The sequence below is a fragment of the Symphalangus syndactylus genome, chromosome 7 (genome assembly GCF_028878055.3).
Source record: "Symphalangus syndactylus isolate Jambi chromosome 7, NHGRI_mSymSyn1-v2.1_pri, whole genome shotgun sequence".
Taxonomy (NCBI): domain Eukaryota; kingdom Metazoa; phylum Chordata; class Mammalia; order Primates; family Hylobatidae; genus Symphalangus; species Symphalangus syndactylus.
In genome coordinates this window covers 121823432-121851397 of record NC_072429.2, presented here as the reverse complement: position 1 = coordinate 121851397, position 27966 = coordinate 121823432, and the positions used below count along the sequence as shown (strand labels likewise).

Here is a 27966-nt window from a genome sequence, read left to right as displayed (position 1 = left end):
TGGTTATGTATCCAAGGGATTATAAATCATTCTACTCTAAGGACACATGCACACATATGTTTATTGCAGCACTAATTACAATAGCAAAGACTTGCAACCAACCCAAATGCCCATCAGTAATAGACTGGATAAAGAAAATGTGGCACATACACAACACGGAATACTATGCAGCCATAAAAAAGAATGAGATCATGTCCTTTGCAAGGACATGGATGCAGCTGGAAGCCATCATTCTCAGCAAACTAACACAGGAACAGAAAACCAAACACTGCATGTTCTCACTCATAAGTGGGAGTTGAACAATAAGAACACATGGACACAAGGAGGGGAACATCCCACATCAGGGCCTTTTGGGGTGTGGGGGGCAAGGGGAGGGATAGCATTAGGACAAATACCTAATGTATGTGGAGCTTAAAAACCTATATGATGGGTTGATAGGTGCAGTAAACCACCATGGCACATGTATACCTGTGTAACAAACCTGCATGTTCTGCACATGTATCCCAGAACTTACAGTAAAAAAAAAAAAAAAATCTGAATTAGCCCCAGTTTTGCCTCCCCTCACATGGCTGTCCAGCAATCTAATGTACAAAAAGAACATGTATAAGAATGCAAATAGCAGCATTATTTGTAATAAGGCTAAATAGAAATAACCCAATGTCTGACAACAATAGGATGGGTAAATTGCAGCTTACTCATACAGTGGAATACTATACAGTTATGAATATGAACAAAGTACTGCCACTGATAGCAACACTGGCAAGTAGCAGAAACATAATGTTGAGTGAAATAAGCCATCTGTAAAAGAGTATACCGTATACTGCATGATTCCATTTATATAAAATTCAAGAATAGGCAAAATAAGTCTAAGGCATTAGAAGTTATAGTAGTGATTACATTTAGAGAGTTACTGAAAGAGGCCAGTTGTGGGTGCATATCTGGGGTACTGGTAATGTTCTGCTTATTGACATGTGTGATGATTGTGTGAAAATGTATTGAGCTGTATACTCATGATGTGCCTACTTTTCTGTAAGGACATTATACTTTAGTTTTAATGTTTGTTTAAAAAGATTTTTGGGTAACTCAGAGAATCACTGGGAAGGCTGGAGAATCAGACTCATAACTCTGCTGCAGAATTGATCTGATGAAGAAACTGCCACCACTGAGTATTAAATGGAATAGTTGTACCCTCATGACCACTTGTGCACCAGGGACGGACTCAATGGGACTGAGATGTGAATGCTGCCCCAGCCCCACCACCCCTTCTCCAGCAAGAACACAGCTTTGCAGCCATGGCCACCTCCCAGAACACGGATGTTGCATGGTGCTTCTTTCCTCACATGCTCATTTCCATTCCAGCAGCTCCTGCTTGTGTGCTTGATTTGTGGAGCTGATGCCCACTCCTAGCTGCAAGGGAGGCTGGCAAAGTGAAATCATAGCCTCCATTTGGGATAGAAGGCAGAAAGGTCTCAAGTGTATGAAGACTATCAAAAGGTGCAGCACAGCTAGAAAACATGACAAAGGTCCATGGTGCTTATGTTTATTAACAAGGGCCTATTGGGGATATCACCTTAAGCTCTAGTGGCCCTAATGCTGTATCAGTTGTTGTCTGTTGGTGTTCAGCTCCATACCTGCCCTTTTATCCTTTTTTCTGTACCATTGCCACTGAGAAGCTGTATTTTCTAGACTCCCTTCTCAGTTGGGTTCCAGTTAATTTTTGCAAATGAAAGGCACTGAGTTGATGCGGTGGTGCACATCTGTAATCCCAGCACTTTGGGAGGCCAAGGCAGATGGATCACTTGAGCTCAGGAGTTCAAGACCAGTCTGGGCAACATAAAACCCATCTCTACAAAAAATACAAAAATTAGCTGGGAGTGGTGGTGTGTGCCTGTAGTCCCAGCTACTTGTGGGGCTGAGGTGGGAGGATTGCTTGAGTCCTGGAGGAGGAGGTTGCAGTGAGCCGAGATCATGCCACTGTACATGCCTGGGCAACAGAGCCAGACCTTATCTAAAATAAAATAAGATAAAGACACCTGTATGCAATGATACCAGAAATGGGGAAGAATGTAGAAGTCACAGTCGCTCCCCTAGCAGCAGCATCAGTGGCGCTTATGGCCTCTGGCCAATGCCACTTTTCTCCACTTGCTCCTTCAGCCCTCCTGATACTTGTAAGGAATTCTCTGTCATCATCCCCATCCCGTTTTCCTGATGGACATGGACTGGTAACCACGGGCATCCCGAGAGCCATGGGGTGCAGATTTAGATATATGTGTGTGTGGGGGGCTGTGGGAGAATTGAGCATCTCACCCCACACTAAGGAGGCAGATCAGACAGCCCCTAAGCGTCCCTTGTGGAGTGGTTAACCTGTCACTGGAGGGCTCTGAGCAGCAACTGTGTGTTCCAATCTCTGGCTAGCGGGCTCCACTCAGTGATCCCAGAAGTCTGAGCCCTGTGATGGAAGAGCAAAGGAGCCAGGAAGAATAGTGCTGAGCTTGGAAGCAGACAGCCCCAGGGGCCAGCAGTCTCTGCCATCTCCCAATGCGCATGCTCGGGCAGCATACCTGGCCTCTCTGGGCCACAGGTTCCCCATCTGTAAAGTGCACAGACTGATACCTACCTCGGGGGTGGTGGGAAAGCGGAATAGACAGGTTTGTGAAAGCCCTTTGCGAATATAAGGGCATGGTTTTCTGTGTATAGGGAGTACTCTTGGCCCCCAAAGAAAGACTGAGGTGCAGCCTTGGTTCCTCTCTATCCTGATCAGTTGATCCCTCAGTGGCTCCCGTAAGGGGGAGAACATTCATTTGCTCCTTTAGCCTCGCACATTCACACGGGCCTGTCACTGCGCTAGGTGCTGGGGATGGAAGGATGAACAAGACATGGCTTCTGCCCAGAGGGAGCCCTAGTGGGGGACGGGGCACGTACTGAGGCAATTAACATCCAGTGTGAGGGGCATTGAAGAGGCAGAGGATGCGATGGGAGCTTGAAGGAGAGGCAGCTCATTTGGACCTGCAGGTGGGATCATGGGCACTTCTGGAAGCAGAGGTTTCTAAGCTGAGACCTAGAAGAGGAGCAGGGGTCAGCCACATAAAGGAGCAGGGCTGGGGGAATGTCTGAGGTGGAGAGGACAGCCATGCAGAGGTCTGGAGGAAGAGAAATGGGGTGTTTGGGGAACTGGAGGCAAGTGTAGATGAAGGCTGAGGAGTGGGTAGAGATGGAGCTGGAGGGTAGGTGGAGGCCACTCATCTTATACTGAGGGGTTTGGATTTGTCCTGAGCAGTGAGGAGCACATGCTCTGCTCCAGGAGAGATGCAGTTGGCCCTGAGCCCAGCTCCAGGCTGATTTACAGGCGCCAGGTGCCAAGAGTGGCTACGTCACCTGCTCTGAAATCCTAGGCACATAAGGCTCGCTGCCTTTGTCCAATGTTAACCTGAGCCCAGAGGAGAGGCTGTCTCTGGGACTCTGTGGACTCTGCCCCGGCCCTGTGCTCCTCACAGAGTGCGGGCAGGAATGGGAGCTGCTTCTGTCCGCAGTCTCTCCACCTTCTCTTGCTCTCTGGTCCCTACTCCTTGTCGGCATCTGATGCCCCCTTTCTTCTCGGCTTGTCAAGTCTGCAGGGAGGCCCACCATCATCTCCCACCTGCCCTCCATACAGGAGACCAGAGCAGGCTTCACAGTGATGTTTCTGTGGTATTTAGTGAAGCTTATCTTCCCATTGGAGAACAAAACCCTCATCCACTGTGCAGGGAGAGGCAGGTGGAAGTTAAATAGAAGAGAAAGCCAGAAGACAGGAAAAGCTAAGTTTGCATCAGATGGCTTTCTGCCAACTTCTATCCCCTCCCACCTAATTTTGCTTGTGGTTTATCCTTGTTTGTCTCAGAACTCAGCCTAGGTGCCACCTCCCCTAGGGAGCTGATCGTGAGCTCTGTTTTGCAGTACGTGCCCTCTCCCTCTGTTTTCCCAGTTTTCTCTAAAGTTGTTGATAACTTCTCTGCTTCCCCCATTAGACTAACATCCATCAGTTCAACAGAAGTGAACTGAGCACCTGTCATGTTCTGACATTGTGCTGGGCCCTGGGTAACTGGACTAAGTCCTGGAATGCCTACAACCTCCTGAGGGCACAGACCAGCAGGGTCAATTGAGGGTAGGAGCCAGTATCATTCAATTTTGTTTCCCCAGCAATTACAGTGCTTGACACAAAGAAGGCATTCATTAAGTAAGTATTGAATGAATGTTTTGGCACTGCAGATGTGTTTCTCAGATATCTAAGAAAATAAATACAAGAGTACTTCAGAAAGTAACTCATCAGTGAAGGCTTTTCCACCCACACTGCTCCGGTGTACCCTCTCTGAGTCATCCCCATGCTTTCCTTCGTAACAGCGGGCTCAGGTCCCACAGGCACAGCTGCTGCAGACAACGACCGAACCCTGGGAAGGAGAAAGATGAAGTGTTTGCAGTAGATGGGACCATCTCTAGTCTAGGGAACTGGGAATGCTGAGACTGGAGGATTTGGGTCTAGAATGGCAAAGCTGGATGGGAAAGACACTATATTTCTACCTTATGGACACTGGCCGGACGACAACCACCTATATTATCCATCATTGTCACCATTCTCATCACCATAATTGCTTGCTGTGACAAAGCACTATCACATCTATTAGTACATTATCTCATTTAATTATCACAATAACCACCAGATTTTTTAGGGTAGTGTCTACTGTATCACCTTCATTTTAGAACTGAACAGAAGGTAGCCCACAGAGGTTAAGAATTTGTTCAAGTTAGACAAAAGCAAGAAATGGGGAAAGGATTCCCTATTTAATAAATGGTGCTGGGAAAACTGGCTAGCCACATGTGGAAAGCTGAAACTGGATCCCTTCCTTACACCTTATACAAAAATTAATTCAAGATGGATTAAAGACTTAAATGTTAGACCTAAAACCATAAAAACCCTAGAAGAAATCCTAGGCGATACCATTCAGGACATAGGCATGGGAAAGGACTTCATGACTAAAACACCAAAAGCAATGGCAACAAAAGCCAAAATAGCAAATGAGATCTAATTAAACTAAAGAGCTTCTGCACAGCAAAAGAAACTACCATCAGAGTGAACAGGCAACCTACAGAATGGGAGAAAATTTTTGCAATCTACCCATCTGACAAATGGGTAATATTCAGAATCTACAAATTACAAATTTACTTTACAAATTTACAAGAAATCTACAATTTATAAGAAATTTACAATTTACTTAAACAAATTTACAAGAAAAAATCAAACAACCCCATCAAAAAGTGGGCAAAGGATATGAACAGACACTTTTCAAAAGAAGACATTTATGCAGCCAACAGACACATGAGAAAATGCTCATCATCACTGGCCATCAGAGAAGTGCAAATCAAAACCACAATGAGATACCATCTCACACCAGTTAGAATGGCGATCATTAAAAAGTCAGGAAACAACAGGTGCTGGAGAGGATGTGGAGAAATAGGGATGCTTTTACACTGTTGGTGAGAGTGTAAACTAGTTCAACCATTGTGGAAGACAGTGTGGCGATTCCTCAAAGATCTAGAACTAGAAATACCATTTGACCCAGAGATCCGATTACTGGGTATATACCCAGAGGATTATAAATCATGCTACTATAAAGATACATGCACATGTATATTTATTGTGGCACTATTCACAATAGCAAAGACTTGGAACAACTCAAATGTCCATCAATGATAGGCTGGATTAAGAACATGTGGCACATATACACCAAGGAATATTATGCAGCCATAAAAAAGGATGAGTTCATGTCCTTTGTAGGGACATGGATGAAGCTGGAAACTATCATTCTGAGCAAACTGTTACAAGGACAGAAAACCAAACACCGCATGTTCTCACTCATAGGTGGGAATTGAACAATGAGAACACTTGGACACAGGGTGGGGAACATCACACATCGGGGCCCATCGTGGGGTGGGGGGATGGGGGAGGGATAGCATTAGGAGAAATACCTAATGTAAATGATGAATTAATGGGTGCAGCAAACCAACATGGCACATGTATACATATGTAACAAACCTGCACGTTGTGCACATGTACCCTAGAACTTAAAGCATAATTTTTTAAAAAAGGAATTTGTTCAAGTTGTTATATACACAGCTACTAAGAGGCAAAATTGGTAGGGAATTTTTGGCCAAGGTAGGACTCAGGGCTTTTGATCCTAACATTTTTTTCTCACCACACTATGCAGTTATTATAACCTCTTACTTAGGATGGCATTATTTTAGGAGGTAGGCAGGGTAGATGTTATTCTAAGTTGCCCAGGCTGGAGTGCAGTGGCACGATCTCGGTTCACTGCAACCTCTGCCTCCTGGGTTCAAGCGATTCTTGTGCCTCAGCTGGGATTACAGGCATGTGCCACCATGCCCAGCTAATTTTTGTATTTTTATTAGAGACAGGGTTTCAACTATGTTGGTTAGGCTGGTTTCAAATTCCTGACCTTGGGTGATCCACCCACTTCGGCCTCCTAAAGTGCTGGGATTACAGGCTTGAGCCATCACACCCGGCCAGATAAATATCTTTAAAATCATTTATCCATCTATGCATTCACCAACAACTCACCTATCTACCCATCCATTTACTTATCCATCCAAACATCCATCTATCTACCCATTCATTTATCCGTCCATCCATGCACCCAATGTCCAACTATCCATCCACTCAAATATTTTCCACACATTGACTCACCTAAACATCTATGTATCCACTCATCTACCTACTCATCTGATCATTCACGCATCCATCCATGTTTTTATAATCTATTCATTCAACAATTCATCCATTCACCAGTTAATCAATAAACATGTATTGAGCACCTACTATGTGCCAAGCAGTGCACTAGGGTACTGGGGCTACAAGATAACTAGGATGTGACTTCTGCCCTTGGGGACTCTGATGGAGGAGACAGGGTGATAAATGTGATAACATAGGTCTATATAAAGCGCTAAGGGAAATGAGAAGAAGGAATGATAATCTCCATGCCCTGCAGAATGAAGACACACAGGCTCATCTCTATAGGTAATCACTGTAAAAATAATTGGGTGTGATGCAAACTCATGCCAGTGATCATCCTTGGGTGCTGAGGGCTGCTTCCGTCATCAGTAGAAAGATGTAAGTGCTTATTGGGGTTGACTTTGTGTGTGTGCATGTACATGTGTTGAGAGGGAGAGAATAAAGAAATAGGCAGACAAATGTTTCAAGGCTGGGAATCCTATTTATCTTGGTATCCCTAGCATATAGCACAGAGCTGAATATATGGTAGGTGCTCAATAAATGTCAAGAAACCTGGCTGCAATTTGCAGTGACAGAGAAATGAAATGAGCAGACCAGCAATGACACGAACAAGCAACCACCGCCACCTTTAAGGATGCTCAGCTTCATTTCTCCTCACCAAGTTTCACTTTGAACTCGGGCTGTTAATTTTAACTTGAAACTGGATGAGGATTTGTCCTTCGTTATTCCTTGAGATCTGTAGACTGTTTGTACCTCTTACTTGCTTGAGCCAACAAAAGACAAGTCTACTCTGGTTTCCTATAGCTTATGTCAGGCAAAGTTTACAAGGGACAATTAACCCTTTTTGGCTCAGCAGCTTTAGGAACAAGTGCACTGATGGCTCTAGCAAAAACCAACTCACTCTGATGTATGGTTGCAATACTAAGGGTTATAGGGAAAAAAGCTGGTTGTGGAATCAAAATATTTCAGTTCTGGTCCTGGATTTGTAACTAAGTAGAAGATAACCTTAGGTAAATTAGTTACCCATGCTGAATTGGTCTTCTCTCATCTCTAAAACAAGAGTGGCTGAGTTAGATGAATTTAGATGAATTTTAACGCCTTTTGGTGTCCCTGAATTGATGGCTTGTTTACCTGTGTTTCTGGCTGGAATCCACTTGAAACCATTTAGGTTTTTGCCTTTCTTGTGCTATAGCTTCTCTGGGGACCCTATTCTGCCACAGCCTTGGAGGATGACTGGTTTCTGCTGTGTGTGCTGCTGAAGGCAGTCAGTGTCCCTGATGCCATGCCAATTGAAACAGGAACCTGAATCTGGATGGGTTTGCATCACCCTGCATTCCTTGTCAGCTGGTTTCTGGATGAACTTGGCCTTGGGAGGCCCTAGAAAGGGATTGGAGGGCAGAAGGAGAGAGCACTGGGCATTTCTTCATTTTCTGTTTGCTTTGATGCTGTTTCACCAGCAGCAACTACAACTACAATTCCAGCTAAGTGGTCCTCTCTCTATGGCTCTCGCTCTTTCTGGGTTCTGATAACATCTTCCCTCTGCTCGTTCCTTCAGCCCTGGAGATGACAATGGCTTCCTACTGTCATTAGTCTCTGGGTGCCTCTGCACCCCTTGCCTGTTCTCTTAACTCTACCACACCGTCTAAGATGTCCCTGTAATGGAGTCTCTTCAGTCGAGTCACCTGTGGTGAATAACATTTCCTCTTGGGACTCTTAACTGCTCAGCACTATATCAGTGCGTTTTATATACATATATATAATATATATAAAATATATAAATAAAAAATATAAATATATATATATATATATATATATTTAGACGGAGTCTCATTCTTCATCCAGGCTGGAGTGCAGTGGCACCATCTTGGCTTACTACAACCTCCACCTCCCGGGTTCAAGCGATTCTCCTGCCTCAGCCTCCCGAGTAGCTGGGATTACAGGCACCCGCCACCATGCCTGGCTAATTTTTGTATTTTTAGTAGAGATGGGGTTTCACCATGTTGGCCAGGCTGATCTCGAACTCCTGACCTCAGGTGATCCACTCACCTTGGCTTCCCAAAGTGTTGGGATTACAGGTGTGAGCCACCGCTCCCGGCCACGTTATACTTGTTATCCAATTCAAAACTCTATGATGTAGGCATTATCTTCCCATTTTACACTCGAGAAAACCAAGGCTCAAAGAGGTTAAGTCACTTGCCCCAAATTACAGGATTTGAATCACCTGGCTTCAAAATTTGTGTTTGTATTACCCCATAGCTCTGTCTAACCACGTGCAGCATCTCCAGGCCATCTCCTTCCCTATCCCTAGGTGGAATGGCTTCTAAATCCTTCCATTCTTCATATTTTTTTTTCTTTCTGGCTTCTTGGAGACAGGATATTGGTCCACGTGGGCTCTAACTTTCATGTCTGGAAAATGTCAATGTGCCTACCTGGAGTCTTACATCATTTTGGTTGGCAATAATTGGTGTGAGTCATTAGTTGAAACCTGGCTTTCACGCTTGGTACACAGTCAGCTCAGTCAGGCAGGGAGGCAGTCTCCTAACAAGCTTTATTCTGGCTGCAGGAATAAGGCATGGATAAGGAAAAACAACAGGCTGTCCAACACTGCTGCCTATGACTCAAGCAGGCCTTGAATCCTTCTGGTTTGGCTTTGATCTTGGAAGCCAAATTTATCTCTCCAATTTATCCTAAGGAAATAATCAGATCAATGGGAAAAGAAGAATAAATAAAGATTATAGTAGCAAGAAAATGGAAAAAGACCTGTGTGTCTGCCTGTAAAGGATTGGTTAAAGAAATCATGGCCTGTTTATACAATGGAAAGGTCTCATTAAATGAAAGGAGCAGGTTATAAAACAGTGAGCATGGCAGGATGCCGTTTTTGTAAAAAATAATCTTCATATCTATTGATATGAAGACGTTATCCATCTTCATGTCCAACCAGGCAATCCCACCGTCTCCAAACTTTAGGCTCGTTAAATCTTATTTCCAAACACTTTGGAAGGCCCATTTCCAACCAATATATGTAGAAGGAAAGATCAAGCTAGAAAATCGCTGTTCTGTAGCCATCGAAGTACTAACGATTCAGTCAAGCATCATCAGTGGGTGCCAAAACCATTGGGTGAAATGTTGGGGAACAGGATGTTTATACAGTCTCAAAGCTTCTGCCACAGATGACTGATCATTTACAGAGGAGAAAAAGAGGTGTCTTTACGTTGGAGAAATATGACAGAAACCACTTCCACCAAATAGCCAAGATCAACATCATCAATAATAGGACAAACTGACATGTGGTACCTCCTGACGTGTTGCACTGAGAAGGTCACAACAGGCTGGGTGTGGTGGCTCACGCCTGTAATCCCAGCACTTTGGGAGGCTGAGGTGGGTGGATCACCTGAGGTCAGGAGTTCGAAACCAGCCTGGCCGACATGGTGAGACCCCATCTCTACTAAAAATACAAAAATTAGCCAACATGGTGGCGGGCGCCTGTTATCCCAGCTACTCAGGAGAATGAGGCAGGACAATGGCTTGAACCCAGGAGGAGGAGGTTGCAGTGAGCTGAGATTGTGCCACTGCACTCCAGCCTGGGCAACAAGAGTGAAACTGTCTCAAAAAAAAAAAAAAATAGAGAGAAGGTCACTACATGTAGTACTCCTGCAAAAGTCCAGTAGTATTTGGGAACCAAATCCTGAGGATACAACCAGATAAATGCAAATTAAGGGACATTCTACAAAACAGTGAGCCTTATTCTTTAAAAATGTCAGGGCCATGAAAAACAAAGATAGGCCAAGAGACTGTTTCAGACTGGAAGAGAGCAGAGAAACATGACGAGTAAACGCAAAACGTGACTCAGAATTGGATCCTGGAAATAAAAAGTTAGCATAAAGGCAGTACTAGACAATTGGCAAAACTGGAATATAGGCTGTACGTAAGATAATTGCAGCAACGATAATTTCCTGAATTTGATAATTGCACTGTTTATGTTAGCAAACTGCTTTATTGGAATTTTGTATTATGAAAATTTTTCAGGTGTACAGAATAGCAGAGAATACTGTAAGAAACACCTGTATACTCATTACCTAGATTTAACCATTACTAATCTTCCATCATTTTTCTGAAATATTTTAAATATTTAAAGGTAAATTGTATATTTCTCATGACGTTTCATCCCTTCATTATGGATCAATGAGGACATTTTCCTACACAACTCCAGTGCCATCAACATACCTAATAGTTCAAAATAATTTCCTAATATTGTCTAAGATTCATCTGTATTCAAATTTCTCCATTGACCTCCAAATGTCCAACTGTCTTTTTTTTTTGAGATGCAGTCTCTCTCTGTCGCCCAGGCTGGAGTGCAGTGGTGCGATCTCAGCTCACTGCAACCTCCACTTCCCAGGTTCAAGCCATTCTCCTGCCTCAGCCTTCTGAATAACTGGGACTACAGGCGCGCGCCACCATGCCTGGCTAAATTTTTGTATTTTTAGTAGAGACGAGGATTCACCATGTTGGCCAGGCTGGTCTTGAACTCCTGACCTCAGGCTATCTGCCCGCCTTGGCCTCTCAAAGTGCTGGGATTACAGGCGTGAGCCACTGTACCCGGCCTCTAAATGTCTTTTACAATTACAATTGTTCTGTTCAAACCAGGATCCAGTCAAGACTACATATCACTCTTGGTTCTTACATAAGAAAAATCTTAAATTTATGTACTACTCTTGGTTGCTAATTTTATGCAAGTTATATAAATCCTTGTTTTATTTATATCCTTCCAGTCAATAATTTCCTTCTTTCCCACCGCTAATATTTATCAAGAGCCTTATGATGTGTTAGATGTTGAAGATATAAATATAAATAAGTTAAGATCTTTACCTTATAGTCACATGGATGAATAATTATAAAACAGTGTGTGAGAATTCTGCCAGAGACAGAGACTGGGCATTCCATCACCTTTTTCAACTTTCTTCAAGGGATGAGGAGAAGAAATAGAAAAATTGGTTTAGAGAGGCAGTTGGATTAAGCAATCACATAAAGCAAAGTTTTACAGGTCATGAAGTGGATTTCAAATTCCTTTAGTCTCCTGGTCCTTCATTCTTAGGAGTAAACCGGAGTTGATCTTTAAAGTCATTTGATACCCGCGTTGTTTAAAGTCTGTTTTTATTCCTCTTCAAGGCTCCTTGAAAGGCTGTCTCCAGCCCATGCCTCCCATTCCTACTCAGCCTTCCATGACCACAGACATGAAAGAAAGACTCCTACAAAGGAAGACTATCCACTCTCCTGGCCTGGAAGTGTTTGAAGAAATCCTCACGGGATATAACACCCGGGGCACATATGCCAATATGTCGGCCCATTTTGAATGTACGTGCTCCCCTGTGCTGTTACCAGTGTTGTAATTAGTTCTGAGCCATGACAACTACTTGATGAGTGGCTAGAATATTGTGGTTAAATGTATGGGCTTTGGTTTCAGAGAAATCTGTGTTTCAATCCTGGCTCTGACACTTACTAGATATGTGTCTTTGGGCAGATTCCTGAATCCAGTCTTGAAGAGTGCTGAAGTCCAAACTTTGTTCCTCTGATGTGGAAAATTGTGCAGTTTCCCAAGGCAGGGGATCAAAGTTTTAATGTTCCATGGGAGTGCGTCTTCCTGGAGCCCTAGCCATTCTTACACAATATGCTGATGAGCTGGCACACAAGGGGGGCAGAAGCACCATGTAAAACTTCCTCTGGAACACACATAGATTCAAAAATCCCTTGAAGAGAAATTTATCCTGCTAAGGCCAACCCAGCTCTCAGCCTGGTTCTCATGCTCACCCTGGAAGGTTCACCCACCTCTGTTGGGTGGAGATGGCGTCCTGGGAGCCTAGAAGACTGTCCAGGCACAGAGCAAGGGCAGTTGTCTTTCCAGAGCAGGTGGAAACCTAAATGACCCCAAACAAAGCGTGTGTGTGTGTGTGTGTGTGTGTGTGTGTGTGTGTTTGTGTGTGTGTGTGCTGAAACAAATGCCATTGTGGATGTAGCTTGTCTGAGGAGAGATACAGAGTGGTATGTTCTGGGTTTGGAGAAATATTCCTCCACAGCCTACTTTTCAGTTTTCCATTCTGTTGTACACTGCTTTTTAATTAAACACTGTTTATGGACACAGATGATTCTTCAAAGTTCCCCAGGGGGGCTTGCTGACAATCTTTGCTCAAAAGATTTAGTGCTATTGCCCAGAAGCTTACTTAACTCCCTGCTGTCCTAAAAACTCCCCCAAAGGCTTTGGGTGAGGATAAAGGGAGGAAACTGAAGCCTGGATACTTTGCAGAGGTGTGTTGGTCCAGGCTCCTACACCAGAGAGTTTCAGAGTCAGAACGAACTGTTCATGGTCATCTGGTCTAAACCCTCTCATTTTTCAAATGAGGAAACTGAGACTCGATGAGGGGAAGTGACTGATTTGTCCAGAGTCATGGAACCCATGAGTGGTAAAACAGAGGCCAGAATTCAGAGCCCATGAATCCTGGGGTGGCCTTGCCATGGATAGTTCATGGGATGATGGAAAGTCACATGTTCTCTACTGTTTAACTGTGTTTCTGACTACTCCAGGCCTCAGAAGAATTTCTACTGGACAGATGACAGTATGGGCAAAAGTGGGGATGATTATGGGCCATGGAAATGGGTAATGAGGTGTATCCTATTGATAGCAGGATATGTTTTCAGCTGGTTTTCCAGTTGCATTTCACATTTACTGCAATGACTTGCTCGTGTAGCACTACTGGAGCTGTGACCCCCGTGATCCAGTCCTAGAAGCAGTTATAGAGGCACAGTCCAAATAAGCCAAAACCTGATTAAAAGAGAATTTATTTTTCCCCTCATCTTTCTGAAAGGACATTCAACAGGCTTCCATGTTTAATCCATGGCATGTCTTCATGCTCTTTGGATTCTTGCTGGGTTTTCTCATATCCCATACTCTGAAGCTCTTTATTAACCAAAACTTTGAAGAATTATTTCTTTTGCCAGCAGCCCCAGTGACTTCTACTTCACTATCATTCCCTAGTCTAATTAAACTCCTAGTATTGCTGGTACAGATGTATGTATACAACACATGATTGAATGTATGCTTGCTTTAAATGTTAGCGTATAAAGATAAAGACCTGGTCCTTGGCTCATGTGGTGGACAGACACACAGATAATCATAATTGCCACACCAGCAGTGTTTAGTTGAAATAGGGAAAGAACAGGGCCTTAGAAGACTTCTCCAATGGGGAGGGGTATGTGTATTGCTACTAAAAGAGAGAGGGAAGGGATGCTGGATAGATGAAAACTGACATTCAGCACACCTTCTGACCAGGAGGATCCTCACACAGAGAGAAGATTAAACAACTAAACCCATATATGATTAGAACTAAATAAATCCTATCAGTGGTAATTACTCCAGGAATTCAGAGGAACAGAGTTCCCTGAGAGCCAGTTGGAATATGTATGTCTTTCTTAAATCTAGTTTCTCCGTCACCCCATATTTACCTTTATTTGGTCTGGTAGAACTGGAAGAATTAGGTAAAATTTAGGCAAGAAAAGGTGAAGGCATGAGCACTCTAAGAAGAGAAACCGCATCAACCTAAGGGATGTTCATTGATAAATGAGCAGACCAGTAAGAAGGAGATGTTGAGTAAGGAGGAGCTGGAGAATAAATTTGGAGAGAAGAATCCGATTCTAAGGTTTGTGACACAAACTTAGCTATGGGAAGCAATGTCCAAGTTAAAGAACCTCAAATATATGTTTTTTCAGTTTACATCTTTTTTTTTAATGATATTTTACCTATTTTGAGAAATCTCAGACCGAGCACGGTGGCTCACGCCTGTAATCCCAGCACTTTGGGAGGCCGAGGAGGGCAGATCACTTGAGGTCAGGAGTTTGAGACCAGCCTGGTCAACATGGTGAAGCCCCATCTCTACTAAAAATACAAAAAAATTAGCCAGGTGTGGTGGTGTGTGCCTGTAGTCTCAGCTACTCAGGAGGCTGAGACAGGAGAATCGCTTGAATCTGGGGGGTGGAGGTTGCAGTGAGCCGAGATCATGCCACTGGGCAACAGAGTGAGACTCCATCTCAAAAAAACTAAACAAAACAAAAGAAAAACAAACAAAAAAAAGAGAAATCTCAAATCACTTTGTGATTTCCCATCATAAAAACTCATAGCATAATTCTTTGGCTATTTTTCAGGTTCTTTCCAAGTAGATAAGCACTTCTGTTTTTTCTTACCAGATTTGAATCAGGGTGACTTGATTGTTTTTCACAACTGGTTGCTCAAAATTGATGGTTTCTTCTTTTGTTACACATTATAGACTGCATGTTGGATTCCTATTATTTAAAATTCTGAAATTGTATATACCTTTATTTATACTTCTTGTGCCTTCCTCTGATTTATCCACTTGTCAAACTCATCCCTCAAACATAGATCAAATTTCCTTGTGTAGGGAATGTATTATGCCTGACTTATCTTACCATGGTAGTTAGTACAGGGATAAATGAATGCATGTATGAGTGAAAGGATTTATATCTATCTAGCCCAGGGATGGCACATAGATTTGTGTTAATTATGAGTGCATTTGATTGCATGTGTTAAACAAATTCATTGAGTGATGGGTTAAACAAATAGGGGTTTACTTTTCTCACATATCAAGAAATTTGGAAACAGGAAGCTGCAGCACTTGTTCATGGACTCTGAAGTCAAAAAGGATTCAGTCTCAAGATCACCAAATGCATACAAGACAAGAAAATATAAAGAAGGAGAGTAGCACCAACTATTCAGTGGCCTTCTGGTGATGTCTCATTAACTACACCTAGCTGCAAGGGAAGCTGGGAAATTGAGTTTCTCACCTGGGCATGGGTATGTTACTGCCTGCTATAGTTTGGTTTCTTTGACCTCTCCAAATCTCGTGTTTAAATATGATCCCTAATGTTGGAGGTGAGGCCTAATGGGAGATGTTTTGGTCATGGAGGTGGACTCACCATTAATGGCTTGGTGCTATCCCTGTGGTGAGTTCTTGCTCTATTAGTCCCTTTGAGAGCTGGTTAAAGAGCCTGACATCCCTTCCCACTTCACTTCCTCTCTCTTCATGTGATCTCTGCACAGTCAGCTCCCCTTCACTTTTTACCATGAGTGGAAGCAACCTGAGACCGCCACAGAAGCCAAGCAAATGCTAGCACCACGTTTCTTGTACAGTCTACAGAACCATGAGCCAAGTAAACCCCTTTTCTTTATAAATTACCCAGCCTCAACTATTCCTTTATAGCAGCACAAGTAGATGAAGACACTGCCTGAGGAATATCTTGGTTCTGTTGGCAAGGAAGGATAGGGGGATAGATATTAGTTGGGCAACCAATGGCATCCATCACATATTTCATCTCATGTTCCAAGGTTAATAGATTTGTGGTGGAGTATTGTGTTAAGTGTCATGAAGACCTGACCAAGTCCAGCAGGTGAAGGTACTTTGATTGATCATTAATATCTGCTGTAGGTGTGGAGTGGGGTATGACGGCAAGCTTAGTGTGCATTTGCCATCTTTTGTCCATCCCTTGCCCCTTCAAGCCAGGCTTTCTGCATCTTCCCTTGTTAGTTTTTCTAAACCCTGTTCACACCTTTATAAAAATCCTTTTTAATAAACCACTCCCAGTTGACCCATTGTAAGTGTTCAATTTCTTTCCTGCAAGGATCCAGATTAAGGCAGTCTGTAGTGCTTTGGGGGCTTGTTATGGATGAGGGTTTCAGAATTACTGGTGAACATTTTGGTCTCCCTCTGATTTTAAGTTCTTCAAAGTCAAGATCAGGATGCCCCCTACACTCTACAGGATACTCAACTTGCATCATGTCATGGGATGTGCTCATGAAGTATTTTTTATTCATTTTTATCGATCAACCCCCTTCCCCTGCCCAGGGCAATGATAATTTTTCTGCTGTGCTTTATACATATGTCCAGCTGTGAGATGTTGGAGACAGGAGCTTTCAGGGATTAGTAGGAGGGAGCTGACATCTTTCCTGGTTCTCTCTGGGTTGCATTGTGACAGGCCAGTGAGAGCTATCCTTTCCAAGCACTGTTGGCTGGAAGTGGCTGTGCACCAGGTGGCCTAGAAGGACAAGTGTGTCATCAGCCGGTGGACCATGCTCTTTCTGCCCTTTCTTCCTCTGCCTCCCTGTTCCCAGGCCCTAGGGTCTACCCTCTGCAGACAGGCCAGTGATGTATTATTAGACTTGCCACCCATCCCTCAGTGTGCTGGAGGAGGTTGGGGAGGAGCCATTTAGTGTCTTCAGAGCTGGGTTTCTTCAACTTTACTGAACATACGAATCATCTGGGGATCCTGTCAAATTACAGAATCTGATTCAACAGGTCTGGCGTACGGGCCAGAGATACTGCATTTCTAACAAGCTCCCGGTGATACCTATGCTGCTGATTCAGGAGCACATTTGAATAGCAAGGACTAAGAATCGTACCATCCAATATTGAAGCCACTAGCCAACACGGCTATTTACAATTGCTGTCTTTCCTTTCATTTTTATCTCATAATTTCATTAACCCACCAGAACTCTTTGAGTTCTGGTGACAGAAACCCAACTCAAAAGATTTGAAGCTTAAGCTAAAAAGGAAAATATGTTGGTTTTTATGAAACTGGAAAGACAAGGAGTTGGCCTTAGAATGGCAGGCTCCAGGGATTCACACGATTATCAACATTGTCATCACCATTGCCGTCATCACCACCACCATCATCATCCCTTGCTCCATCCTTTATTGCTCCCTTGCCTCTTTTCTTGAGTTTTTGGCCCCATTCTCTCTACTTAAGGGCTGGCTTCCTCTCCCTGGCAGGGGCTTTGGCCACTGGTGGTTCCAAGCTAACGTGATCACACTTACCATCTAAATGGGAAAGGAAACTCTTCCTCCCAGTATCTGACTTGGTGCTGTTTAGGTCTTATGCATGGTGCTGTACCTGTCCCTGAACAGGGTACTAGAGTGCCGTGGGTCACTGCTGTAGATGGGAGAGTGGGTCACCATGATGGGAAGCCCCAAGAATGAGATGAGTGGAGGGAGATAGGAGTACCTCTTCAAGGATGAGAAGGAGTGCAAGAGGTACAGGGCAGACAGAAGCAGCAGATGGTCGCTCCACCCCACCACTCTCTTCCACCTCACCAAGAATCCTGCCCCTCTATTCCCCCTAAGAACCTCCTTCCTAGTTTCTGCCACTCTAATAATTTCCAGTGGAGGAAGACATCTTGACATATTTTGCTGGGTGTTTAAAAGAACACACCCACATTCCCATTGTATTTTCATCCCCACCAATTATCAAGGCTTTCTCTTTGGGTCCTTCAAGCATTTGATAGCATCTCATACTATCTTGCCTGAAAGATTTATTTAAATTGCCTTGGAGTGGCAAGCTTAAGCGCAAGGGTGGTAAATGGCAGGAGGGGAAGGGAGCCACCTGTCAAGGGAGAGAGTGTTGGAAATGTTCATTAATGGGAGGGAGGACAAGACAGTATGTGGGTGATGAGGTCTGGGGAAGGTCCAGGTGCTGGGGGCACAGGCAGGGAAGGCAGTGCAGGCAGGAACTGGGAGACGAGTTAGCCACAGCCACTTTTAACTTTTTTTAAAGAAAAGTGCAGTTTGGAACTTTGGAATGTTTGCGGGTTAGGGAAGAGTTTGGGGGTAGAGGGGTGCTAAAGACAGCGTTGGCTACATATGGCAAAGTCTCCAATGCCAGAAGCACATGTCTAGAATATCATTTCCTAGACTTGGATCCAACTTCCTCCTGGCAGCCCTTCTCACACGAACTTCTTATCCAGGGATGGAAAGGCACAGGTATCACACTGCTTGGGTTGATGCCACTCCCTGCTTAGAGCGGTGGGAGGGGAATGGACATTTGTAGAGCTCTTACTGTGTGTTGAGTATTTTGCTCCCATGCACTCAGTTAAACCTCACACCAAACCTATTACGTGAGTATAATCATCTCCAGGTCTCAGATGAGGAACCAGGGCTCCAACAAAAGCTAAGTAACTCCCACAAGATCACCTAACTGGTCAGCAGTAGAGCTGTGATTCAAACTCAGGCTGTTTGACTGCAGAGCTGGCAGTCTTCATCCATCCATCCATCATCCGTCTATTCATAATCTATCCATCATCTACCCATCCATTATCCATCCATTCACCCATCCATCCATTAACAAATATTTATGGAGCATCTACTTTGTGCCAGATGCAGTGCTAGGCACAGGGGATACAGTGAGGAAACAAGATAGATACAGTCCTTACTCTCATGGAGCTTGCAATATAGTGGGATGAAGAAGGCAAAAAACAAACAGATACATGATGACATGTTGTGAAAAGCAAGATGGAAGATAATGAAGCATGGTTAGAGAAAAGCATGATGGGTAGGCAGGGTCAGGGCTAGAGTGAGGCACACAAGGCACCTAGGATGAGAAATCTTGGCAGGCACCCACTTTCAGGCTTCTGCAAGTGCAGGGTTTGTCACCTGCATGACCTTTCTGCCTTAAATTTTGCACCCTTAGGTCTGTTCCTTGACTCACCCTAGTCCTAGCTCTGCAGACAGGGGGTCATGGAGGGCAGGTGACACTTGAGCAGAGATCATAACAGAGAGATCAGTTGCTCTTAGAATGGACCAGGTGGAGTGTGGCATCTGGAGTGTGAGCTTCGGGAGGGACTGAGCAGAGTTCATTAGGGAGAAGGCATCCTTGCATCCTGCCTATGCCACAGACTGGAGGAGTGCAGGGGACTGAGAAAGAATGAGGAAGCGGTGAGGGAGGTCTGAGGATAGATATTGATGGAAGGTATCTCCAAGGCAACTGGAGCTCACAGTCAATGGCTGCTGCAGGATTGCAAGGCTTCTAGTCAAGGACAAGAACTCTCCAAAAACACAACTGTGCTAGATGCTGATATTCATAAAAAGGGGGAGGGAGTCTGTCCAATCCCTATAATTTTAATTTGGGTCAATCCATCCATGCATTATACACCCAGGAATAACAATGGCAACCCTGAGAATTTAATAGATATGAGGAACTGTTCTAAATGCTTTTCCTATACTGACTCATGGTATCTGCCACGATATGAATAGACACAATAATTATCTCATTTTACAGGTGAGTGAACGGAGACACAGAGCGAATAAGTGACTTGCCCAAGGTCATACAGCTAGTAAGTGGCAGAGCTGAGATTTGACCTCAGGCAGCATGACTCGAGCCTGTAAACTTAGTCACCTTACCTTCTGCTTCTTGATGTCACTGGAACTCAAGAGGAATAAAGACATACCTGGGCCCACTTCACTCATGGCAGAAGGCTGAAACTCACCTGTTATCATCCTTTTGACTCAACGTGGACTTGTGGCCCTTTGCCCAAGACCTCTTTCTTTGTCTCCCATTTCTCATCTAGTGGGTCTGACACTCCAAATAAGCCCTCTTTAGATGTGATCTTGCACTCATCTGCCAGTCCTTCCATTCTATCTACTCCAGGACCCTCCCCTCTGTGATTCAGCCCCTGCAGCCCCTGGGAGCACCAGTCAGGGAGACTGAGGCTTCAAGACTATATTGGTCATGATTTTTGGTTTTAAGTTCCCAAAACACTAGTAAACCAGCTGAAAACATAAATAGTTCATTCTGGGCTCATGTAACTGGGGAGGGTAGAGGTAAACTTGACCTGAGATTTCTCTATCCTTGATATCCACTCTCCCCTTCTTCCTTTCAGATACAGAGCCCCTTCTCTGTTGGTTCTTGGCCACCTATCCAGAGCCTACATCCCCAACTTTCTTTCCATTGAGGTGTCACCACGTCTAGGTTTTGGCCAATAGGATAGGAACCGAAGTGACCAGTTTCTGTTTCATGACCTTGAAACTGAAGTTCTTGCTCTCTTGTTTCTCAAGAGCTGGAATGTAGAAGTGGAATTTTGGCCACGTGGATGAGGAATTGAAGCAGTCAGCTCTGATCTAGAGATGGAAGGTGCCTGCTGAGGACAGCAGGGCTGCTTGGCACCCTGGGTCCCTGAATGGCTCTGTGGAGTACTGCCTCATGGCCCACCCTGGACTGTTGCCTGAGACAGAAATAAACTTCTATCTTGTTTCAAACACTGCATTTTGGTGTTTCTTGTCCAAGCAACTTATCTACTATACCATATTCCAACAACTGTAATACTAGCAAATATTTGCCTTTCTCGCTGAGTTTTTATGTTTTGTAGAGAGACATCCTCTCCACGGCAGAGAAAATAGCTGCAGTCAGCCCCAGGCCCACATGTTTCTTTTTTTTTTGAGATGGAGTCTCGCTCTGTTGCCCGGGTTGGAGTGCAGTGGTGCGATCTCGGCTCACTGCAAGCTCCACCTCCCGTGTTCACACCATTCTCCCGCCTCAGCCTCCTGAGCAGCTGGGACTACAGGTGCCCGCCACCCCGCCTGGCTAATTTTGTTTTTGTATTTTTTAGTAGAGACGGGGTTTCACCATGTTAGCCAGGATGGTCTTGATCTCCTGACCTCGTGATCCACCCGTCTCAGCCTCCCAAAGTGTTGGGATTACAGGCGTGAGCCACCGCGCCCGGCCTGGCCCACATCTTCTGAATTGAGCTACCCAAGCAGAAAGAATGAGCTTTTTTTCTCTTTACAGCCATCTCTCAAGAAGAGGCTCGGTTGGCCCTGCTTGGTCCACATGCCATCACTAGGGCCAGGGGACGGGAACTATGATTGGCTGGGCTTGGATCACACGCTTGAGCAGGTCTGTCAATAGTCACAGCACAGCCTCATGCAATGGGGAGGGCAGTTCCCATAGAAAAGAGGCTGCTTTTTACCAGAAGCAGCAGGTAAGGGACACATAATAGGCAAAATCAGTAGGCTCCCATGACAACCGCTTAGTATCTGCATGATCTTGGGCTTGTTACAAAACCTCACTAAGCCTCAGTTTCCTCATTTGCAAAATGGGGGCACCTATCTCACAGGGTTGTAAAGATAAAATAAGAAAATGTATGTAAGGCACTCAGCGCAAAGCTCAACCCATAATAAGTGCTCAATAAAAAAGAAGCTATGATTTTTACTTTTATTTATTTATTTTTGAGATGGAGTCTTGCTCTGTTGCCCAGGCTGAAGTGCAGTGGAGTGATCTTGGGTCACTGCAACCTCTGCCTCCTGGGTTCAAGTGATTCTTGTGCCTCAGCCCGAGTAGCTGGGATTACAGGTACATACCACCACACCCAACTAATTTTTGTATTTTTAGTAGAGACAGGTTTCACCATGTTGGTCAGGCTGGTCTTGAACTCCTGGCCTCAAGTGATCCGCCTGCCTTGGCCTCCCAAAGTGCCAGGATTACATTTGTGAGCCACTGTACCTGGCCTAATTTTATTTTTGAATCGCTGTCTACATTCAACTTTGCTGAGTGGTAAAGAGAATTAGGGGGATTTTGGAGAGGTGTAAAGTTATGGAAAATCTATGGCCCCTGCTCTCAGCTTGGGGGAATTGACAAGCTGACCAAATGAATCCTAGAGCTGTGTGGTGAGGGCTATGTGCAGAGAGGGTGTCATGGGAGCCCACAGGATGGGGGACTGAGGGAATCCCCCAGAGAAGGCCAGGCCCTTTTGAATCTTGAATTTTTCAGTGTTTCCTGTATTTTGGGAAGTGGGTCTTTCCCCTTATCTGTAGAATAAACACATGCTAAGTTTAGATAAACTGGCCAAAAGTCTGTAAGTTCCCCTAAAAATGAAGCATCTAGACCAGAGGTTCCCAAGGTGAGGAACTTGTTAGCAATGCGCATTCTCAGTTCCCACCCCAGACATGCCGATCAGACAGTCTAACCAACCTTCCAGGTGACGCTGGTGCCTATTCATGTTTGAGAACCACTGGTCTAGACGAGTGTCAGGTGTGAAGAGTGAGGGACTCTTTAAACCTCACCAGGGCAGAGATACTTAAAAGCTACCTTCTCAGAGAAACGGCAGTGTCCTAGCTACCACGTGCCAGCAGCCCAGGGAGGGGGAGTGACTTAGCTCAGGTCATCCAAGGGCAAGCCTGTGCACAGAGGGGCTTCTCATTCCCACTCTGAAGCTCTTCTCTTGACTATTTTATGAATCTATTTGTGAGACCTGGGAGAAGGAAGGGCGTATAACTTCCTTCTCTGTGTCAAAGAGATCTGCTGAAGATTCCTACAACAACACTTACATCCGGCTTTTTTTCGGGGGGGAGGGAGGGGACAAAGTTTCGCTCTTGCTGCCCAGGCTGGAGTGCAGTGGTGCCATCTTGGCCCCCTGCAACCTCCGCCTCCTGGGTTCAAGCGATTCTCCAGCCTCCTGAGTAGCTGGGACTACAGGTGCACACGACCACACCCAGCTAATCTTTGTATTTTTAGTAGAAATGTGGTTTCACTATGTTGGCCAGGCTGGTCTCGAACTCCTGACCTCAGGTGATCCACCCGCCTTGGCCTCCCAAAGTGCTGGGATTATAGCATGAGCCACCGCGCCGGGCCTACATCTCATTTTTAAAGTCCAGTTTGCGATGTCAGATCCCTCCAAGATGGAAAATGAATTTGAAATGGGAGGTATCCAAGTCAGAACCCTTACACCAAGCCCTCGGGAGCCAGACGACAATAAAGAAGGCGAAGTAGAGGAAAAGATTATAAAAATGTTTAGTCTTTGCTTTATTGAGTTACAACAAATGAGCAACAAGTTAGAAAAATTGGTTTCATTCAAACTTCCTAGCGTTTGACTTGTGCGGTGTACTCAAATGGGGGCAGTGTGGGAGGGGGAGGGATTGCAACCAGAATTCATATTGCAACATGTACACCAGATATGTCTCTTGGTTTTCCTTCTTTTAAAAGTTATGACTAACTGAAAAAAAGTGCACTCAGATATCTAAAATTGTCCCCAAACAAACATACACACAAACAAAAAAAAAAATCAATTCATGGTGAGGCTTTGAGCTAAAATCTTGTCAAATACCACACCTAGAAAAGGCAGTGAAGAAGAGAAATGAAAACCAAAGCCATTCACATGTGTACCCTCCAGATAGAAAGATCTTACTGTTGTTGTTTCAATGTCACAATAGTACTGATCATGCTAACAGAGGCGGGAGCCTCTTCTGCTGGTATTTAGAAAGGTGCTTAAAGAAGTCAGCCACCTGCTACCCAGTTCTCCCAGGGCTGGCTGGGCACAGCCTGGCCCAAGAGGCCAAGCAGTTGAGAAGCCAGATCCCCTCTTGGCAGTTCAGAAAGCCTTGTGTGGGACTAAGCCAGGGACCCCCAAAAAGGCAGCCAGGGGAAGAACTGGAAAGGAATTTGATTTGGAAGATCTGCCATCTGTCACCTCTCTCCAAGTTGAGACGGGGGCCTGGATTTCAGCCCTTCCTGCCGAGAAATCTCCCAAATTTCAATCTACCTTTAAAAATAAAGTCTCCCTACTTAAAATCCAGTAGATATCATGGAACTAATACTAATACCCCTTTCCCCAAATTAATAAAACAAAAATTAAAAAAAGAAAAAGAGAAAAGAGAAAAGCAAGGTGGTTAGCCCTCCCTCCTGAAAAAAACCTTACAATGGTAGTGCTGGAAAAGGAAGTTGCCCTTGATTAAAAAGGTAACAAAATTCCCACATTGTACAAATCGGTTCCAGTATAGCAAGAGGTGAGGGCTAGGGCAGAGGAGCAAACTATGTACAAGGACCCATTGAAAATGCAGTAGTAGGACTTTGGCACTATGAACAATTCCCACCGGTCCTCTGGGAGGTGCGTCTGAGAGTACTGGGCTTCCCGCACCCTCCAGGCACACGCGAGCTAAGTAGTTCCACTTGGAGTCACTGGCAAGGGTGGCCCATGGCTGGGGAGGGACCATCTCTTCTTTCTTCAAAGACAGAGCATCCCCTTGATCAGCACAGCAGTTCTAACAGACTTCCCTAGAAGACACAAAACCACAGAATCAAGATGTCAGGCAAATTACCATTGTTCCCTGGGGGGAAGGCATCATGGTTTGCTTCTTACTGGCCCTCCTGGGTTGGGGTGGGGGCCTTCCAAAGTCATCCTGGGGCTTGGAAGAGAGACACATGCCCTTCACATACGGGGCCTGTTGTAAAGAAACGAGTGTGTCTTCTGAGCACAGTCCACCATAACACGAAAAGCCTTCAGAATCAGGCCTTTGAAAACAGAGTGACTTTCTGGGCAAGTGAAGGTGGTGGCCTGTGATTCTTTTCATCCTTACAAGACCCTTTTATTATTCCTAGAAAGTCAACCAGTCCCAGTGGCTCCTAAAAGGCCCTGGAGTCAGACAAATCTGGATTTGGGTCCTAACTTCTCCCCTTAGTGGCTGCAGGGCTGTACCTATAGGACTTGATCACTCTAGGGCTGTTTTTGCTTCTGTATAACAGGGATGACACTAGCACCCACCTTAGAAAGTTGCTGCGATGGTGCCATGAGTTGATGTACACAACAGTATTTGGACTAGTGCCTGGAACATGGTAAGTATTGTAGATACTTCTGCTGTTTTTATCAGATGGAGCCTTTTCCAAACGGTAGGATTTTCCAAATGGTAGGATAGCCATTTTCCAGATGGTAGGATATAGAAGAGTGGATTTTCCAAATGGTAGGATATAGAAGAGTGGTAAGATGAGGCACTGTAAATGTGTTTTTATTTAATGTTTATATGAACACTAAGAGGTGTAAATATTATTATTATTCTTATTTTACAGTTGAGGAAACTGAACACATACGGGCCTAATAAGTTTCCCAAGATCACACAGCTAGTAAGTGGCAGAGCCAAGATTCAAACCCAGGTAATCTCTAGAGTCTGTGCACTTAATAAACAGAATTATTAAGAATCAGTAAGAAGAAATGTTTAATTCTTATACCCTTGGAAGTAATGAAAATAGTCCAAGGACAGTGGTGGAGCCAAGATGGCCGAATAGGAACAGCGCCGGTCTACAGCTCCCAGCCTGAGCGACACAGAAGACCGGTGATTTCTGCATTTCTGTTTGAGGTACCAGGTTCATCTCACTAGGGAGTGCCAAACAGTGGGTACAGGACAGTTGGTGCAGCACACTGTGCATGAGCTGAAGCAGGGCGAGGCATTGCCTCACCCGGGAAACTTAAGGGGTCAGGGAGTTCCCTTTCCTAGTCAAAGAAAGGGGTAACAGACGGCACCGGGAAAATCGGGTCAGTCCCACCCTAATACTGTGCTTTTCCAACGGGCCTGGAAAACGGCACACCAGGAGATTGTGTCCCGCACCTGGCTCAGAGGGTCCTATGCCCACGGAGTCTCGCTGATTGCTAGCACAGCAGTCTGAGATCAAACTGCAAGGCGGCAGCGAGGCTGGGGGAGGGGCGCCCGCCATTGCCCAGGCTTGCTTAGGTAAACGAAGCAGCCAGGAAGCTCGAACTGGGTGGAGCCCACCACAGCTCAAGGAGGCCTGTCTGCCTCTGTAGGCTCCACCTCTGGGGGCAGGGCACAGACAAACAAAAATTCAGCAGGAACCTGCACAGACTTAAATGTCCCTGTCTGACTGACAGCTTTGAAGAGAGTAGTGGTTCTCCCAGCACGCAGCTGGAGATCTGAGAACGGACAGACTGCCTCCTAAAGTGGGTCCCTGACCCCCGCGCAGCCTAACTGGGAGGCACCCCCCAGTAGGGACAGACTGACACCTCACTCGGCCGGGTACTCCTCTGAGACAAAACTTCCACAGGAACTATCAGACAGCTGAATTTGTGGTCTCACGAAAATCCACTGTTCTGCAGCCACCACTGCTGACACCCAGCCAAACAGGGTCTGGAGTGGACCTCTAGCAAACTCCAACAGACCTGCAGCTGAGGGTCCTGTCTGGTAGAAGGAAAACTAACAAACAGAAAGGACATCCACACCAAAAACCCATCTGTACATCACCATCATCAAAGACCAAAAGTAGATAAAACCACAAAGATGGGGAAAAAAACAGAGCAGAAAAACTGGAAACTCTAAAAAGCAGAGCACCTCTCCTCCTCCAAAGGAACGCAGTTCCTCACCAGCAGCGGAACAAAGCTGGATGGAGAATGACTTTGACGAGTTGAGAGAAGAAGGCTTCAGACGATCAAACTACTCCGAGCTATGGGAGGAAATTCAAAACAATAGCAAAGAAGTTAAAAACTTTGAAAAAAAATTAGACGAATGGATAACTAGAATAACCAATGGAGAGAAGGGCTTAAAGGAGCTAATGGAGCTGAAAGCCAAGTATCGAGAACTACGTGAAGATTGCAGAAGCCTTGGTAGCCAATACAATCAACTGGAAGAAAGGGTATCACTGATGGACGATGAAATGAATGAAATGAAGCGAGAGGGGAAGTTTAGAGAAAAAAGAATAAAAAGAAACGAACAAAGCCTCCAAGAAATTTGGGACTATGTGAAAAGACCAAACCTACGTCTGACTGGTGTACCTGAAAATGACGGGGAGAATGGAACCAAGTTGGAAAACACTCTGCAAGATACTATCCAGGAGAACTTCCCCAATTTAGCAAGGCAGGCCAACATTCAGATTCAGTAAATACAGAGAACGCCACAAAGATACTCCTCGAGAAGAGCAACTCCAAGACACATAATTGTCAGATTCACCAAAGTTGAAATGAAGGAAAAAATGTTAAGGGCAGCCAGAGAGAAAGGTTGGGTTACCCACAAAGGGAAGCCCATCAGACTAACAGCTGATCTCTCGGCAGAAACTCTACAAGCCAGAAGAGAGTGGGGGCCGATATTCAACATTCTTAAAGAAAAGAATTTTCAACCCAGAATTTCATATCCAGCCAAACTAAGCTTCATAAGTGAAGGAGAAATAAAATACTTTACAGACAAGCAAATGCTGAGTGATTTTGTTACCACCAGGCATGCCCTAAAAGAGCTCCTGAAGGAAGCACTAAACATGGAAAGGAACAACCGGTACCAGCCCCTGCAAAAACATGCCAAATTGTAAAGACCATCGAGGCTAGGAAGAAACTGCATCAACTAACTAGCAAAATAACCAACTAACATCATAATGACAGGATCAGATTCACACATAACAATATTAACTTTAAATGTAAATGGGCTAAATGCTCCAATTAAAAGATGCAGACTGGCAAACTGGATAAGGAGTCAGGACCCACCAGTGTGCTGTATTCAGGAAACCCATCTCATGTGCAGAGACACACATAGGCCCAAAATAAAGGGATGGAGGAAGATCTATCAAGGAAATGGAAAACAAAAAAGGCA

General features: G+C 44.8%; 1 protein-coding gene across 7 annotated transcripts in view; it reads right to left on the bottom strand.

Annotated features, from left to right (window-relative positions):
• Positions 1-27966, bottom strand: part of ZHX2 (zinc fingers and homeoboxes 2) — a 268568-nt gene that overhangs the window by 40514 nt on the left and 200088 nt on the right. For 3 of the 7 annotated variants that reach the window (XM_055287145.2, XM_063642937.1, XM_055287147.2), the window contains one exon: positions 23387-24658. The exons of 2 other annotated variants lie outside the window; for them this stretch is intronic. The gene's annotated coding sequence lies outside the window, so the exon portion shown is untranslated. Of the gene's footprint in view, positions 1-23386; positions 24659-25145; positions 25373-27966 lie in introns of those variants that run through there. 2 more of the 7 variants (XR_010121751.1, XR_008659079.2) reach the window with 2 other exon arrangements.